Source organism: Pinus tabuliformis, chromosome 7 (assembly GCF_031772625.1).
Source record: "Pinus tabuliformis cultivar Carrire ecotype Pingquan chromosome 7, CPIR1, whole genome shotgun sequence".
Taxonomy (NCBI): domain Eukaryota; kingdom Viridiplantae; phylum Streptophyta; class Pinopsida; order Pinales; family Pinaceae; genus Pinus; species Pinus tabuliformis.
This window is the reverse complement of record NC_142293.1, coordinates 85,849,271-85,868,078: the sequence shown is the minus strand read 5'-3', so window position 1 is coordinate 85,868,078 and position 18,808 is coordinate 85,849,271.

Below are 18,808 nucleotides of genomic sequence, written 5' to 3'. Positions count from 1 at the left end.
AGTCCCTTGAATCAAGTTCTTGAAACGGCTCTCAAAGAGGGAACAATATATCAAATATATTTAATCTCATAGCGAAAAGAGTAAATATTTTATGATTCGTACATAGAATACTTACTACACAGATGTACCATCCACGCGGTATGCGAAATTTGTTAAAGGTTTGTTTCTCTTATGATACCTAGTGAAATGGTGAATGAGATATGTGGTACAAACGCATAAAATTACTCATTGTTTAAGCTGCGCACAGTTACACATTTAAATTATATAGTGTGTAATTCGAGAAAATATTAATACATTTAAGATACTAACTTTTTTTAATAGTAAAGGTGAGTTATCATTTTATTTTAATTTATTATAATTATTTTAATGGTAAAAGTGAGTTGTCATAAAAATAAAAAATAAAATGTTTACCCTATTCCATAAGGTTAGGGAAATATAAATATATAATAAATGTAAATTAATAAATAAAGTAGTTTTTAAGTGTGATTTTTTTAGAGTTTGTGGTGGATTTAAGTTGGAATCTCGCAAAAAATTGTGGTCAAATTTTTGTTTATATTCTTTAAATTGATTTTTTATTAAACATATAGATTTAGCACACTCAAAACTTTTGGGGCTCTTTCTATTGTAAAGAGTTCACTCGTAAATTTTATAATTTCAATAAATCCCTCCCAAATTCTATACCAATTAAATTCAAAAATAAAATGAAAATTTTTCTAAAAAATCACAATTAAAAATATATTCCTTCAACAAGCATTTAAATAATCGAAACATGTGAGGTCGTTCACCTCGTTCAAAGTCAATGTTGGGCATAAAGAAAACCAATTTTTTTTTTTTTTAAATGATGTAAAGCAGAACTTGTCTCAACGCGGACTGTCATAACAATAATCAAACCCTTATTTTATAATGGCACCTCTTACTCCTAAGTATCTTGTGACTTTCATGGGAGCACACATTATATTCCTTTTGACAGTGACAGCTCTCTCATATCACCATGTTTTTTTAACTGCTAAAATCTTAAATTAAACCTATTTCAATTTTAAAAAGAAGAAAATGCTTAGAAAAATCCTTTTGAAATGCCTCTCATGAGATCCTCGGGACATTCAATCTTTGTCACGTTATAGGTTCAACGAGTTTGATGCTATATCCAAGTTTACAAGATTATATAGGTTGGGGGAGGGAACAAAAGAGGGAATTTGATGTTTCAATATTAAATTTAAGTTGATATATATATTATTAAATAATTGTTGTTTTTATATTTGTATTTGTTTTGTATTATTTTTAAAATATTAATTATATTATTTTTTCTATTACTTATAAGTATAATATATGGTAATATATTTATTATTTTTTGGTTTTATTATCTAGTTCATACATTATTTCTATTTTAGGTAATGAATCTGGAAATGAACATGGATCTTTTTGAGGATTTTTTTTTTTCTTTTTTCTTGAGGACATCTATTCACCCTGAGGAGTTGTTAAGAACCAATAAATATGGTACAATGATTGTGTTATCCTAAGTCAAATCCAATTCTAGGGGGTCAACATTTGTCTCGGTGATTTGATTCATCGAAGCATTTGTGTTCGCTCATAGACAAAGCTAAAACCATAGTTGTGTCTCTTGCGGCTTCGTTCGAAGCATGTGATAGCACAACATGTGGCCGAGTTGAAAGCATCTCGCTAAAAACACCACACGATCTGTATATTAATGATTGAGACCATGTAACATTACAAAGTACAATGCTTATCACAAGCAATCGAGTACCAGCTCCACCTGTTACACACAATACAGCTAAGATCTAATCTCCAAATCTATTCCACTGCTGCCTCCACTGCTCAATACCTGCTCAAGAATGAATGAGAATGGTCTACCAAACTCGTATTTCACCTTCAAAGAATCACTCACAATGTGTAAGACGTGAGCAGAAGCTACAAACTGGGCAAATACATGAGCAAACTCATTGGCATACTCAATCCCTTGATTGTGCAAGATCTGATGCACAACTATAGTCACAACTGATAGCAATCTGATTCTCTAACACCTGTCCCTGCTGAACTGAATATGCACTGACATGCAACTGAGTTAACTGATGTATTCTATAGTTGTATTATGAGTTAATAATTAGTTTAACAACTTATCATTAGTATATTTGCAGTTAGGCTAACTACAACTAGTTTAACCAAGTCAAACTGAACACAACTCCATCAACTCCACAATCAACTCCACCAAACTCAACTGATTGAGTTCTAACTGAAGTCATGCATGCAACAACTCAACTGAATCATAAGAAAAGCGTACTTCCTTCTGACAGCTGCATGGGCCACATCTGCAGCTCAAATTGAAGTGCTCCAAGAGAATAAGATCAAGTTTATAGTCCAAATATTATTATGAGACAATAATATTTAACTTTTCTATTTTTGACAGCCAGTCTAAAAATAGACTTTGATCACCCACACTGTGGTCACCCACATTTTGGTCACCCACATTGTGATCACTCACACTGTGATCACCCACACTGTGATCATCCACACTGTGATCAAAAATAGAACTTGCACCATAATTTGCCTGCGGGCCCACTTAGTGAAGGCGACTCTTTTCACTAAGCTCCATCATCTTGTTGCAATCTCAACATATTCAAAATAACTTGTGTATAATTCACATATGTCAACTACAGTATAACATATTTTTCCATATTCTATTCATGTCATTGACTTTCATTTAAAATGTAATTATCCCTTGATTTCTATTCCATCGATCATATTGACATGTGTAAATAAAACAGATTTATAATATCTTAATTCTTATCAGAAGTAAAATCATTTAAGTGTTTTAAACTTTACTTTGACAACTATAATTTAGTAAGATCAACAACATATATCATTTTAGTATCCATGTACCAACATAATTTAAACATATATTGTGTCACAAAATTTCACGTTTATATATAATCATTCAAAATGGTTCTGAGTCTCTGATTTGCAGTGAAGTAAATATATACTAAACATAGTTTAAAGTTCTTCAAAATTGACATAGATTAGGGTATCTTTGACATATGTCCTTTGTATCTTCCCAAGTAGCTAATCCAGGATTATACTTGTCCCATTGGACCTTAACTTGGTCCACCGGGCGATTCCTAAGCTGTCGAACCCTACGTTCCAGTATACGTAATGGTTCGACCGATACAACTCCCTCGTCCGATACCTGCAATTCCTTCCATTGAAGGTTATGAGATTGATCAACTATATAATGTCTTAATACAGATACATGAAATACATTATGAATTCTATGCAGATGAGGTGGCAGGGCAAGACGATAGGCAATAGGTCCAACTCTTTCCAAGACTTTAAATGGTCCAATAAATCGGGATGACAACTTTGTCCCTTTCCGAATGGAATAGTACTTTTATTTGGTTTGATGCGGATGAAAACCTGATCCCGTACTTCATACCTCCAATCAGTTCTGTGGCAAAATATGTTATACTGTAGTTGACATATGTGAATTATACATAAGTTATTTTGAATATGCTAATGCACATTTTACAAATGCATGGATAAGTGATTGATTGCAGACAATAAACAGTTACCAGAATGACCACGTGGTGACAGAACCTAAGAACAATTAAAGCTCAAAGAGATTCTATGATAGGGTATTAACCCTAATTCTACTGGGAGGGGTGGAGGTATTGCCCACCATTTATCCTTTGAACCCTGGAGTCATGGGAGGATTGTGCGAATCACGCTCCCCTAGACGTGTGATGATGACTACTGGATGCCTACTGGGAATTAGGTCATTATAACCAACACTGTCACCTTAGAGTTTATGAATGGTTAGGTCAGTAAAACTGACGCCATGGCATACTCCAGTAGAGGATGGATAGGATGGGAGCGGAAGAGATTAGGAAGGATATGATGATTTTAGAATAGCTTGGGAACCTAGATAAGGCAAGGCATGATCTTTAAAATCATAAACCTAAAACATTAATTTTATAGTCTCCTTATATTAAAATAAGAATTTTAAACCTCGGTTTACAAACCTAAGAAGGATGTACTAATTGCTATCATAAGTAATCAAATAAGATAAAAACTATAACTTCGGGATGAATTTTTCTGAAGGGGGAGTGTATGTAACGACCCATCTATAAAAATAAAGAACGCAAGCATAATAGTAGGTATACAGTACATGCATATGATAGCTACATATGCATGTGTCATATACCTACTATTATGCTTGCGTTCTTTATTTTTTAGATGGGTCGTTACATCCATCCTTGACTAGCAGCAAGGGAAATAATCGATCTAATAGTGGTGTAGCGAGAAACTAGTGCAAAGATGTTTTCATAATCTTCTCCCTCTTTCTGGGAGAATCTCTAGCCACGAACCTTTCCTTGTACCTTTCAATGCTTCTGTCAGCCCCATGTTTGATCTTGTACAACCATTTTGAAGCTACTATAGACTTTCCTTTCGGTCTTGGAACAATATCCCATACATCATTATTCATAATGGATTCATACTCTTCGACCATAACATCCTTCCAAACCTATTCTTTCACTTCTTCTTCAAATGTAGAAGACTTAGCCTAGATCATAGTGCTCATAGCTACAACATATCCCTGATATCAACATGACTTCCTACTTTCTCTAAAGGTTCTTTTGGTAGGAACAAATCTCACAACACCCTGTAATGTACCACGAAGCCATAATGGTCTCTTCTCAATGGGGGGATCACTTGGAGGAGAATCCAAGGGGTCCATAGGCTCCATGGGATCATCAACAATGTCCTTCTCATATCCAACACATAAGGACCTTCTAACATGTCCATGTCACCATCATTCTTTGGAGGAGGAGGAGGAGGAAGTCATATTTGTTTTCCAATAGAAACATCTTCATCAAAGGTCACATCCCTGCTAAACTTGATCATCCTTTGTCTAGATATATATATTCTAAATTTTTTAAAATTTTCACAATAACCAAAAAAACATACCTTTCTTTCTGGTGGCTTCCAACTTGTTCCTCTTATCCTTCAGCACATGAAAGTATACAAGGTAGCCAAATATCTTGAGATGACCAATGTCAGGCTTCACACCTGTGAACATTTCTTTGGGTGTCTTGTTATCCAAGGCTTGATGAGGAACCATTTTTTGTACATAGACCACTATATTTGTTGCTTCTCCCCAAAGGAATTTATGTAACTTTTGATTATGCAACATGACTTGGGAAGCTTCCACAATGAAATCGTTCTTTCTTTCAATCACTCTATTTTGCTTAGGATTGTAGGGTACAATGGTTTCTTTCTTGAGAGATTCCTTACTACAGAAGTCAATGAACTCATTTGAAATGTACTCTCCAACATTTTTAGACCCGGAGACTTTAATTTGATTCTCTATCAATGTCTTAAAGTCTTTGAACATATTAAAAGATTCGTCCTTGTTCTTCAAATAGTATATCCATGTTTTCTTGGAGAATTCATCAATGAATATGATCTAATAGAGATTTCCACTAATAGAATGCACTAGCATGGGTCCACAAAGGTCAGAATGAATGAGTTGAAAATTATCATATACTTTATTCCTACTAGAGGGGAATGCTCCCCTTGTCTTCTTTCCACTGACACATCTCGAACATATTTCATCATGACTTTCTTGAACATCAAGCATCCCAAAGAATAGCTTCTTCAATTATGGTAGGGCATCATAATGTAGATGTGCTAACCTACGGTGCCATAACTCACTTTAGTGATTGGTATTTTGGACTATTTCCAGTAGAGTTCCCCCATTAACTCTATAGAGTCCTTCAACTCTACATCCCAATGTGAATGCATCCCTCATGCAAGATTTCCCAAACCATGTGATGACCTTACCTTTTACTAAAGCTACTTTCATCCCTTTGTATGCCAAGGCAGAAATAGATACCAATTTCTTCTTTAGTTCTGAAACATACATTACATCATGGAGAAGGATGGATTCCCAAGAGCACAAATCTATTTGACAAAACCAAAGCCCTTCACTGAATATGTAGAGTTATCTCCAAGAATGATCTTCACACTTGTGTCGCTCTCATTTAGATTTGAGATTACTTCCTTGTATCCAGAGAAGTGTCTAGAAGCTCTACTATCTACAAACAAACTATGATGTGAATTCGTAGGATAAGAACTAAAAAGAGAAGAAATAAGAATATATTTAGATTGACTAGCCGCAACATCATTTTCATACCTATAATTTCCTGCTTTCATTTTAGGATGATGGCTTTCTTCATAGTCATCCAGAGTGTTCCTTCTATCATCCCTTCTTCTTCTTTCATCTCCTCTTATTCTATCATCACTCCTCCTATAATTGTACATGTTGTTGTTTCCTTGGTTAGATCTTGGAGCATCTCTCTTTCTCGTACAATCTCATGCATAGTGACCATACTTGTGAAAATTGTAGCATTCAATTTGAGGCCTTTATTTTCTAAATCTTCTCTTGGAGTCTTTCGATTCGGTAGAGAACTTCCTTTGATTGGATGGTCTCCCTTTTCCTTTCTTTTTCTTATCTTCAGTAAAAATGTAGAGAGCTCTCCTTCTTCACGCTTTTGAATTTTCCCTCTATCAATCATCCTAGTTTCCTTTTGAGTACATTTACCAACAAGCTCATCAAATGTTGAAAATACATTATTGTTGCTTAGTGTAGTAATGAAGGTTTCCCAAATAGGAGGAAGACCTTAAAGAATGACTAATACCAACTCCCTATCAGATACTTGTTCACCCTCAACTTGCAATTGATCCCTTAAACAAGATACCCTCATGATATATGATTGCATAAATTCTCCCCAATTCATATTTATCTCTTTGAGTTAATCCTTCAGAGAGAGGATTTGATTCAAGTTGTTGACCTCATACATTCCGACCAACTTGTTAATTATATCCTTATATGCCTTTAAGTTACCAACATAAACAAGAAAATGACCTTGTAAACAATCAATAATAATCTTCTTAGCTTAGAGATCACATTTCTTGTACTTGGACTTGATAGCAGCAGAAACATCCGCTAAAGGCTCAAGTACCTTTCCTTGCATGTATTCAAAACATCATTGTCATCCAATATAACTTCCAACTTGATCAACCATTCAACAAAGTTAGATGAGTCACCTAGATTCTCATTATCCTTGAAATAGGAAGTAATCATTTTGACCAAACCAAATAGGCTCCTTTAGCTTCTTTCAAAGATGAGTGTTATTGTCTCATTGGGCTTTGTTATTCACCTCAACTCCGATACCATGCTATTTTTCCATTGCTCTATGTTGTTACAATCACTTTAGCCCAATTATTTTCTTCAATTAGTAATATTTCAAAACAATTTAATATTCTAATTATTGAATAGAAATTGTAGATAAAATAGTAAATGCAATGAACAATAAGAGACACTAGATTTGGTCAAATCTAGGGGAAAACCCCACAAGGGGGGAAACCCTTTCAAATTCTTCTTCTTATTAGATTGTCATAAAATGTTTAGCAAAGAAAGAGTACAATATTCCAATTTACAAATAGCAAAACCAACCAAACAATATCTGAAAGATTAGCCCAATAAACAAATCTGCGTCAAATCATAGATCTCTTGCCTGCAGTCAACGATCAAAATCTTTAGTCAACTGTCATAAAAAACCAAGGTCACAACAACACGAAGCTAGTGACCATGTGTGTGGCTACAACATTCGAGTAGTAGGGAGAAGCATGTCCTCCATGTGGTTACAACCGATATTTCCACATTCCAAACCTGTGACCCCAACTTAGAAACCCTAATTCACACGTGCGAGCTCAGGCCCCACAATTTCGAGCTTGTACAAACCAAATTCGTGAACTAGCATCAAACTAGTACAAGACAAATCAAAAAAGAGAGAAGAAGAAGATGCTTTATGATGATGTCTAAATGAGGTCACTTGACTTGTATTTATAGGCTTCCAAGGGTGTCCAGTTTCTCTTTAGGGTTGACCTATCCTTTTGTGCACATGTGGGTTTTTATATTAAAAAAATATTTTTCTTTAACTAAATTAAATTCTTCCAAGGGTTAGGAGGAGTCTTTCTTGATGAGGAAGGTTGTCCAAAGGAGAAAATTTTTCCATGAGTTGCCAAATTAACAAGCACTTCCTTTCATTCTAAAGATAGCATCAATTGTATTTATTAGAAGCCTAATACAATGTAATGTAGAATTTAAGGGAATTATAGCAATATACTTGCCAAGAGATTAATAAATCACTTATGAAAATTAAATATATTAAAAATATTTTTTTCATATTAAAAATATATTTTTCTTTAACCAAATTAAATTTTTCGAGGAGGGGTCTTTCTTGATGAGGAAGGTTGTCCAAAGGAGGAAATTTGTCCCTACAAAATTAACAAGCACTTCCTCTCATTTTAAAGATATGATCAATTGTATTTATTAGAAGCCTAATACAATGTAATGTAGAATTTAAGGGAATTATAGCAATATACTCGTCAAGAACTCAATATATCATTTATGAAAATTAAATTCTAACAAAAACTAATAAAAAATAATTTTCACAACCACTTAAACTAATCTCAATTAATTAAATTATTACTAAATAATAAAATAACAAATGTATATAATAAAACAAAACCAAACATGTGTTATCTACAAGGTCTTAAATTGTGTTTCATGTGGAGAAAGACTCTTTATCCTTAATCCGAAGGAAAACATCAATAAACAAATCTATAATAAGGGAGATTAATTGAACCTATGAGATGTAGACCAATTAGTTTATGTGGGGTTTAGTTCTTACTAGGTCACAAGTAACGGAGAGAGATTGAAAATGAGAATCAACTTTAAGAAAATTAAACTATCCCAAAAAGTGTCCAAATTCTTATCCAACATTAATGCTGCTATAACCTGTACTCAACTTAATTTGTAAAAAAACAAAATAATTGAAAATAACAATTAAGACCAATTATCTTTCGGAGATTCATGAACGTCCTTTTTAAGGAATCAAAGAGACACAATGCATCATGCTTAGGGGAGGGACGCCATTACCTGTGCGCCCTCCCCTCCACCTGGCGGACGGGCACGTTGCAGGCACGTGTCCTCGTACGACACCACGCCAACTCAATCCGCCACCTGTTGCCGAACGTGTCAAGGGTTTAGGGTTTATTAAACGAGCATGGAGGGGCTCATTTCCGCCTTTACCGCGCGATGTATGCTCCGACTGTGGGTTTTCTGTTCGGGTCTGGTGGTTGTTCGAAGCCCTCCGCCGATGATGGCGCGGGAGGGCTCCATTACCTGTGCATGAGGTCCGCCATTGTTGAGCTCCTGTCCGCCCATTGCTGTTCAGCCAGGACCGCCGGTGGTTTAGGGTGGTCCGCCATTGTTGAGCTCATGTCCGCCAATCGCTGTTCAGCCAGGACCGTCGGTGGTTTAGGGTGGTCCGCCATTGTTGAGCTCATGTCCGCCAATTGCTGTTCAGCCAGGACCGTCGGTGGTTTAATTCGTGCTATTTGCTGTTTGGGGAGGAGCCAGTACCAATTTACAGGTAACTGCAAATTTCGGTGGTATTTGACTGGTTTTTTGGGTTTTTTTCTTCTGCATTTGCTCATTTGTTAATTTTTTCCAATTGTTGCAGGTGTGGCAGGTCCGGCGAGCACTGGAGAAGGTCCGCCGAATGTGTGGCGAGCTCTGGACTGATGGCTTCTATCCGGTAGGATTTTTATCCTACCAGCCATTTTCTGAAGTGTTTTTCAACACCTCTCACCGTGTGTTTCTCAACACCTCACCTCGCTTATTGGAAGTTTTGTTGTAGCTTTTCGGTGTTAAGGTCTTGTGCTTTTTTCGGTGTTAAGGTCTTGTGCTTTTTTCTGATATAATGGTAGCCCTCTGGTTTTGTTGAATGTATAATTTATTAGCTGCTTTGTTGAAGGGTTTAGGGTTTTGGATTCTAATGGCAGCTTGGTTTTTCTGATATAATGGTAGCCCTCTGGTTTTGTTGAATGTATAATTTATTAGCTGCTTTGTTGAAGGGTTTAGGGTTTTGGATTCTAATGGCAGCTTGGTTTTGGTTGCCATCTCCAAAGCTTGCAGCTAGTGTGAGACTCGGAACATACAGAAATGATGTTGTAGCTTTTCGGTGTTAAGGTCTTGTGCTTTTTTCTGATATAATGGTTTTCTGATATAATGGTAGCCCTCTGGTTTTGTTGAAGGTATAATTTATTAGCTGCTTTGTTGAAGGGTTTAGGGTTTTGGATTCTCATGTGTATATTTCTTAATAGGAATTGTAAATGCTCTTCCGAGGCCAAGATATGCTATTTTTACTACACCTCTTCGCGTATCCACCAGGAGATTGTGAGGCTTCAGGTCCCTGCCATATTATAGGCTGCCTTTCAATATTGGAGCATGAACAGAGAATGTTTCAACTGCCTTTCGAGCTTCTGTACCATTCCATATAATTTAGGCATACTTCATGAATTGTAAGACTCCTAAGCCGGTGGTGTTCTAAGTTGTTTGCTTGTAGGAAGTTTGTCAGACTGTCTTAAGGTGGCTAAGCTGTTTCTAGGGTTCTACTGCGTCTAGTCTTGTTCTGAGGGTTTGAAGGGAGTTATACAGATAAGATGGTATGCGGATTCCTTCCTAAGCAGGTATTGGAATTGAACCACTAGTTCTTTGATATCATGATTTGAACAAGGTTACTGCTACTAATTTGAATACATCTTATATGTGTTAACACTATCATACCTAAGCTTTGAACAGTGTTAATTGAGTACCCCACTAGTTCTGTCCAATAATGATTGTTGTTGTATTTTATTCTTATCGCTAGTTCTGTCCAATAAAGATTGTTGTGGTATTTTGTTTGTATCGCTAGATGGAAAGTATCTCCAACAACAAGTAGCTCTAACATTGTTTCTCTTACATTTACTCTACTAGGAGTTGAATAGGGATAAAGTCTACAGAAATATCAAAGACTTTGGAGGAGTTGCCCAAGGCCATAACGCAATACAAGAATTGAATTGATGTTTATATGGAACCATAAAGTAATAAATAGTGGGTAAAGTTACACTATCATTACATGGATCTTCTTGAAGCGTGGTTGAGCTTACGAGTAGTCTAACTTATGACTACTAGATTGTTTCACTTTCTTATATTCTTTTTTCACAATATTTTGGGACCTTAACGCATGCTCTAGGATGTTTTCTTTTTGTTTTTCCACCTTATGTTTTCTATGAGATGTAAGGTTGTTTGCTTGTAGGAAGTTTGTCAGACTGTCTTAAGGTGGCTAAGTTGTTTCTAGGGTTCTACTGCGTCTAGTCTTGTTCTGAGGGTTTGAAGGGAGTTATACAGATAAGAAGGTATGCGGATTCCTTCCTAAGCAGGTATTGTAAGGATTCAAGGTCTAGTGTTTCATTCCAAAGATCTAGCTTCCTCAGTCCTTCTAAGCTAATGTCTCAGACCATCTTCAGATTGTCTCTGTCCTTCTTCGGAATGTTGGTTTGCTTCTTGAAGGATACTAGAGCCTATGGTGTAAGCAGCTTACGTATTATTCATATATTATGATAGCTTGTTTCTCTGTATTGGTTACTAGTAATCACAATGCATAACCTTATGGACAGTGTTCACATAATCTACATGCCTTAATTACGATAAGCTCTTGTTCCTGTATTAGTATAGCTTGATTACAGTGATATCATAACTCTTACATATTACTGATATAAGCTCAATGTAAGGATATGGAATATGAAGCGTATAGTCTAATCACTTACACGGGATCAATTGATGTACCATATATAATTGACTAAGCTTAAACTCCATATTAGTAGAAGCTGTAATACATTTATACCTATAACTATTTCACACATATGGCTCTGATTCCCATTGAATTGATTACAATGAGTACTCTTATTCAAGCATTGTGTTAGCTTCTCACTTCCATGGGACTAATCTGATGAATACCGATATAGTGCTTGCAGTAGTTTGGGTTAGGTTCCTAAAGACTATCTCCCATGTTTGCCTATGCCATTCAATTTTGTCTATCACATGCATTTTGTTCGTTTCCTTGGAAAAATACTTAGCTCAATTATTTTAGAACTATATATGACTACATATTTGATTATATTAAAATCAGATTTGTTGGATTTATTTACTTATTTATGGTTGAGAATTTATTTGCAGCTCTGTGTCTTATTATCTCAGTGTTTCAGGTTTTCTTCAACAAATTTAAATAATAATTACTTCAAAAATGAAGAAAATGACTTCAAAGAGTCCAGTAGTTCCAATTGTAACTCTTTATGATCTTTGTGGAGTAAATATGTTGTGTAGGCTTTAAGTTTAGTTCAGTTTTGGTTTTGAGCTATTGTTGTGTATTGACTTCTTTCTGTATTCAATAGAAGATGGATGTGTTTGAGAGTTGGGATATTTTACAGAAGTATGTGCTTGTAGGTAAGCTTACTTAGATCTAGGTTATTCTTTCAAAGTTGAAAAACTGCTTACAGTGGCCTGCTTTCTATGATACTTGTTGACTGCAATGAATAATTAGATCTAAAGCATATTGCTACGGTGTCTGCATAAATACCATAAGACAATAATAATAAGCCCAAGACCACTGCACATTGACCATAAGAGACTAATAAAGTCATATGTTTTTCTGTTGGTGACTTTCCAAGTGTTTATCTAAGGTCTGGTATATGTTTTCTGATATCTGAAATATGCTTTTCGAGATCTGGTGTACTTGTTTTAGTAAGAAGAAATCAATTTGCTAAGGTTTAATATCCATAAGAAATCACTTATCAGTGTTGGGAGCATCATTTTGAAGCTAATGGTGAAGTATTAAGTGATTTATTTTGTGAAATATAGTTCATCTTTGCAGTGGAAAAAGATGCCCCAAGACATAATATGAATTGACATAACAATTTCAAAAGGGAAATAAGTATCTAAGTTATCATTGTAGTGTCTTTTGTGGACTGATATCATTTGTGCTTAACTCGCAAATAAAACTACTTTACAACCAACCAAGCTGCTGTTGGCTTTTCAATGTAGTGAATGTATAGCACCATAATGTTGTTAGTGTTTCAAAGCAATAAAACAACCTAGGTTGTAAGCCAGAATGTTTTTTGTGACAAGAAAAAGACACAATCCATCCAAAATCCACATCATAATGTGGTTACAAACAAAAACATATGACACCCCTATTCTTTATGGCCCTGAGAATCTTGAGTGCCAAAACTCCCCGAGTTACCTTCTTGAGCCAAGTAGGTTGGCCTACCTGTCAAGGGTTGATTAGGAAATGGTTGATTGCTGCCATATGATTGACTCCAATTTGCAGCTTCCAACCATGGAGGTATTGAGTACCCATACCTCACATTTGCACTACTGGTCCCTGCATTAAGTGGAGGTGTGTAATGAGCATACATAGAATTGGCACCAACTCTGGTAGGAATAAGGCAAGTGGGTAAACCCTCAGTAGTATAGTGAGGCACTTGAATGTTTATGAGATCTTGGAATAATGGTGTATTATCTGCAATGGAGTCCAATGAGTTTGAAATAATTCTGGTTTCATTAGCTATTCTTGTATCATTGTCAACCATATTGATCATCCCTTGTTCCTTTTCAAGCATTTGTTGTGCCTTTCGTTTTTCCTTTTCCTGTCTTGCCATTTGCTTTTGTTGGTCCTTAATTTGCCTTGCTTTATCTCTTTCAATCTTTTCATCTGCTCGATGTTGTGCGGCAACAATCCTTGCTGCCTTCTTCTCCTTGACTAGATCCTTCTTTTTCTGTTTTAATTCTTGCATTTCAAATTTCTTTTTTTCAGACTCAACTAACAGGGTTATATAGTCCTCTGAGGTGAGTAACTGTGAGCTTCGGCCCAGACGAAGACTACCTGGTGCACCTTGCTTTTTTTTCATTGATACTCTCTGTACTGGTAGCTTTAGGAATTGTCCAAGTGTCTTCTCCACCCCTCCCACCTGCATGTCATTGCTTGGTACTTCCCTTCCAGTTTCTGTTGGAACTGATTGAACTATATCATTATCTTCATTTGATGCCTCATTATGTCCTTCATCTTCTTCCATTGATATATTGTCCACAAAAAAATGAACAATTTCACTGTTCAATTCTACTGGTTGTGAGGGCATGTTCATGCTTTCTTCATTGGTTGCTGAGACACTATGTGCATTCATATTGATCATTGCTTCTGCTAGCCATGAAGGTGGGGTTACTTGGCTTGGCAATGTCAATTGGTCATTGTCAACTGCATGTTCAGCAATAACATTAACAATATCAACAACAGGAATTTCATGTTCTTGAGTTGGTGGAACAATCTCCATGTTACTGCGAATTTGTTCATTGTTATATTGTGTTTCACATACAGTTTCATCATCTTCAGCATATAAGTGTCCTTGAGACAAGGAAATCATATTACCAGCTGCAACAACATCATCTTGGTCATCTACTTCTTGCACTTCAACACCTGTTTGGGCATTCCCTTCTTCCTGACCATCCACATGAAACGCTTGGCTACAACCAGTATCATGCATGAGAGCATCATAGTTCAGTGGCCAGATTCCTGTCCTCCTAAAGCCAGCCTTGATATTTGATGGTGTCAAAGCCCTTTTAAAAGCTTTACTTGCAAGCTCTGCTAGCTCAAACCTTTTCACCTCAACCCCTGGATTCTTTGCCATCCATGCAGCACGCTCCGACCTGAAATAGTTCTTGAAAGGGCCAAACACACTAACATCAAGGGGTTGCAGTCTATGAGTGGTATGAGCTGGCAATGTCAATAGGTCGATGCCTAAATTGTTTGCTTCCTCAATTGTTTGTACAGCCATGTGGCTCCCATGGCCATCTAATATCAAAAGGTGTCTGTTATTAGGCGAGACGCCACCTGGTACCGATGCAGCAAAGTGAAAAAGCCAACTTAGAAACAGTTCTTTAGTCATCCATGCATGGGGATGTGCAGCCATGCATGCACCTGGTTCGCAGTTCTGTATATAGTTTTTCAGTTGATTTTTACCTTTGAATAGATAAAATCCTGGGATTGAAGTACCAATTGAATTAACACAACATAAAATAGTTATCCACTCCCTACTCTTGGGCAAAATCTTTGGCACATTTCGGCTCCCTCTCTTGGCAATTACCCGCATGCCACAATTCCTCCCTGCCTGTAAACCTGTTTCATCACAGTTCCATATATGGTCTGCTCCATAAGAATGTTTATCATAAGCACTAGAAAGTGTGTCATAGAATTTTTGCACAACTGCAGGGCGCAAATTTAATGCTCTGTCTCTGTCAAGGCCCTCAGCAGTACGCAATACAAGTTCTGGATGCCTTTTTTTAAACCCAAACCACCATGATTTACCAGGAAACCCATCTTTGAATGGGTTTGGCCTCCCTTGACAGATTTGAGCAACTGTTGATTTGAGTTGTATCAACTCTAGCCCATGTCCCAGTTGGGCCATCTCTTTACACCACTCAACCACCTCGGCCTCCTCATCCTCAGTCATAACTGTAAGAGGCCCTCTACGTTTTGTATGAGTCAGTCCATTTATCCAATAATGTATTGATGAGGGAGGAATACCATGTTTTTTTGCAGATGCCCGAACTGAGTATCCATTAAACTCTATGTCGTCAATTGCAACTAACATTTGTTCTTTTGTCCATCCTCTTATAGCACTGATTTTTTTAGTTGAGCTTGCCCCTTGGACTGTTGTTGATGGTGGTTCTGTGGCTGATGGTGTGTTAACATCAGCAGCTGTCACATGGTCATCTTCAACAATGTTCCCTGGTGCATTGCTGGCATCGACATCAGCTGGCCTGTCATCATCGGACGATGTGCATCGCAGCTGCGCACCCCTTGTCACTCTCCTGCCACTTCTCCTTGTAAGAGCAGAGTAACTTCCTTTTGCCATAGATGCAACAACCTATAAAATTATTGCATGCATTTAGACATTAGAATATATGTTAAATTATGCTTTATTACTTCTGCAAAAATTATCCCTATGAAGCTGATGATCGAATAATTCCTGTAAGCTAACCTTCAATTCCTGTAAGGTAAGCAACAAATAAGGTCAACAAATAAGGTCAAAACAAGATTTTTACGATGGAGGTAAACTTGTGCTTTTATTTACATTATTGGGACATGTCTTCCTCTGCTTCGCATATCTGGTTACAAAAACTTAGAAATGCTTCCCACTTGACTGATATGGAATTTGTGAGTTTGATTTTAGTTTTTCATGTAATGTCTAAATGAGTCTTTTTCTCTATCTTTACATAATTTCAAAAGAGTTGAAATTATTGCTTCAGTGCTTCCTGTAAGGTAAGCAACAAATAAGGTCAACAAATAAGGTCAAAACAAGATTTTTACGATGGAGGTAAACTTGTGCTTTTATTTACATTATTGGGACATGTCTTCCTCTGCTTCGCATATCTGGTTACAAAAACTTAGAAATGCTTCCCACTTGACTGATATGGAATTTGTGAGTTTGATTTTAGTTTTTCATGTAATGTCTAAATGAGTCTTTTTCTCTATCTTTACATAATTTCAAAAGAGTTGAAATTATTGCTTCAGTGCTTAGTATTTTATTGGTGTTTACCATGCTTACTGGAAATTTGAATCGTTGAAATTATTGCTTCAGTGCTTAGTATTTTATTGGTGTTTACCATGCTTACTGGAAATTTGGATTCAGTGCCCTATTTTGATTGTTTCCTTTACAGTTACTCTGTCTCTTCTTTCAATTAATTTGTCCTTAGGCTTTTTGAAACAAATGGCTTGCATCTCCTCATATTACTTCACCGATAGTTCACTAAAATCCTATTTAGTTTGTTCCATGTGCTTGTTGCATGAGCAAAAATAAGCGCGACCTTTGTAAAATGTGACTGAACTTAAAATTCGGCTGAGAGGTCTCACTTTTCATTATATTTTGATATATTTGTGAAATTTTCTCTCGTAATCATGTAAGTTCACGGGTTTCTTCAGTATCTGTTTTTCCTGGTATACCACTTAAGCGCGACCATTGTAAAATGTAACTGAACTTAAACTAGTATTTCTGAAATTGGCACCTTTAAAGTTTTGAGTTTTGCAGCTATGGCTTAATAGCGAGCTGGATTACTAATGTAGCCCAAGTATTTTTAAACTTAAAAACACCTGTTTTATTAAGCAGACTTAAAAATAACCCACAGTCGGAGCATACATCGCGCGGTAAAGGCGGAAATGAGCCCCTCCATGGTCGTTAAATAAACACTAAACCCTTGACACGTTCCTTAACAGGTGGCGGATTGAGTTGGCGTGGTGTCGTACGAGGCCACGTGCCTGCAACGTGCTTGTCCGCCAGGTGGAGGGGAGGGCGCACAGGTAATGGCGTCCCTCCCCTAGCCCAAGTATTTTTAAACTTAAAAACACCTGTTTTATTAAGCAGACTTAAAATCTAATAGCATCTTGTCCTCTTATTTGATTTGCTGTCTTTCTGAGCAATATGTTTGATAGCTTACTGCACTAATTTGTTTGTAATCCTAGAAAAAATGATCTATAAACTCTGTATAAAAAAGGTTAATTGTAACTGTATAGGTTAACTGTCACCACCCTATGGACAGAACTGTAATGTAAGAAATCTGATAAATGAATGGACAGAACTGTAATGTAAGAAATCTGATAAATGAAAACAATGAAAACAGAACTGTAACAGAACTGTAATGTAAGAAAAATCTGATAAATGAAAACAGAACTGTAAGAAGATATAACTAACTTGAATATATTGGCCACTGTTTTGTGATGTTGTCTTCAAGTTTGCTGAATAGTTTGAAAGCATAAGATGCAACTTCAACAGTGGGTGGATTTGTTTTATAGTTTTGGGGACTTGATTTTAATTGGTGGACATGGATGCACATGGATTGCAATGGCTTCATTTTGAATGTGTGGTATGGATTTAATTTGCTGTGATCTAATGGTTGGGAATTGTTTATTTGTTGATCCATGTGCTTTGATTTGTTTTAATGAGAAATACAATGAGTTGGGTGTCATTTATTGCAGTTATTGGGTCTGGGTGTCATTTATTGAACAAAGTGGATTTAATTGTTATTGGGTTGGGTGTCATTTATTGAACAAATTGGATTTAATTGTTATTGGGTTGGGTGTCATTTATTGAACATAGGGTGCTTAGTTGTTGAACAACACAGCAGTTATGGCTGACATACATTCCTTTTGTTATGTGCAGGTAGGCATATTTATTTGGGATGCAAAGTTGGAGTTCTCATGAGTGGGGGTTGAAGTGACTGCTGTTTTGTACTTCTGGAATAGACCAGTTTGGAAGCCTTTATGGCTCTAGCTGTTTTCTACTTGGGTCAATATGTTTTGCAATATTAAGTAGTAAAATACTATTTATGGACAGTTGTGGGCCCAGTCAATGTATGGGTGATTTTTGGACATAATTTAAAACTTATTTATACATAATGTTATTTATTTCTGTTTAAAATTTGGTTTCACAAGTCTTAATCACTGGTGGTTTGGTGGGACCAGTATTATATCAACTACTGGTCCCTGCACAAGAATAGGAATCCCTCCCCTAATCATTTATAAACAAATGTATAATAAGGAGAATTAATTTGAAGGACAATTTTCATTAAAAGATTCATGTACATCTCGTTTTAAGGAATCAAGGGAAATAATGCATTGTACTGAGTCATTTATCTTCGGAATCGTTGTATAAAATAAACTTCTTATAATTTAAATTTAAACCCGTGATATTAATACGTAAACATTGTATTATTCATCTAATTTTAAATACCTTTTATGTGCCCTGGATTATAGTTAAAGCCGTGATATTAATAATATGTTAACATATTATTATTATT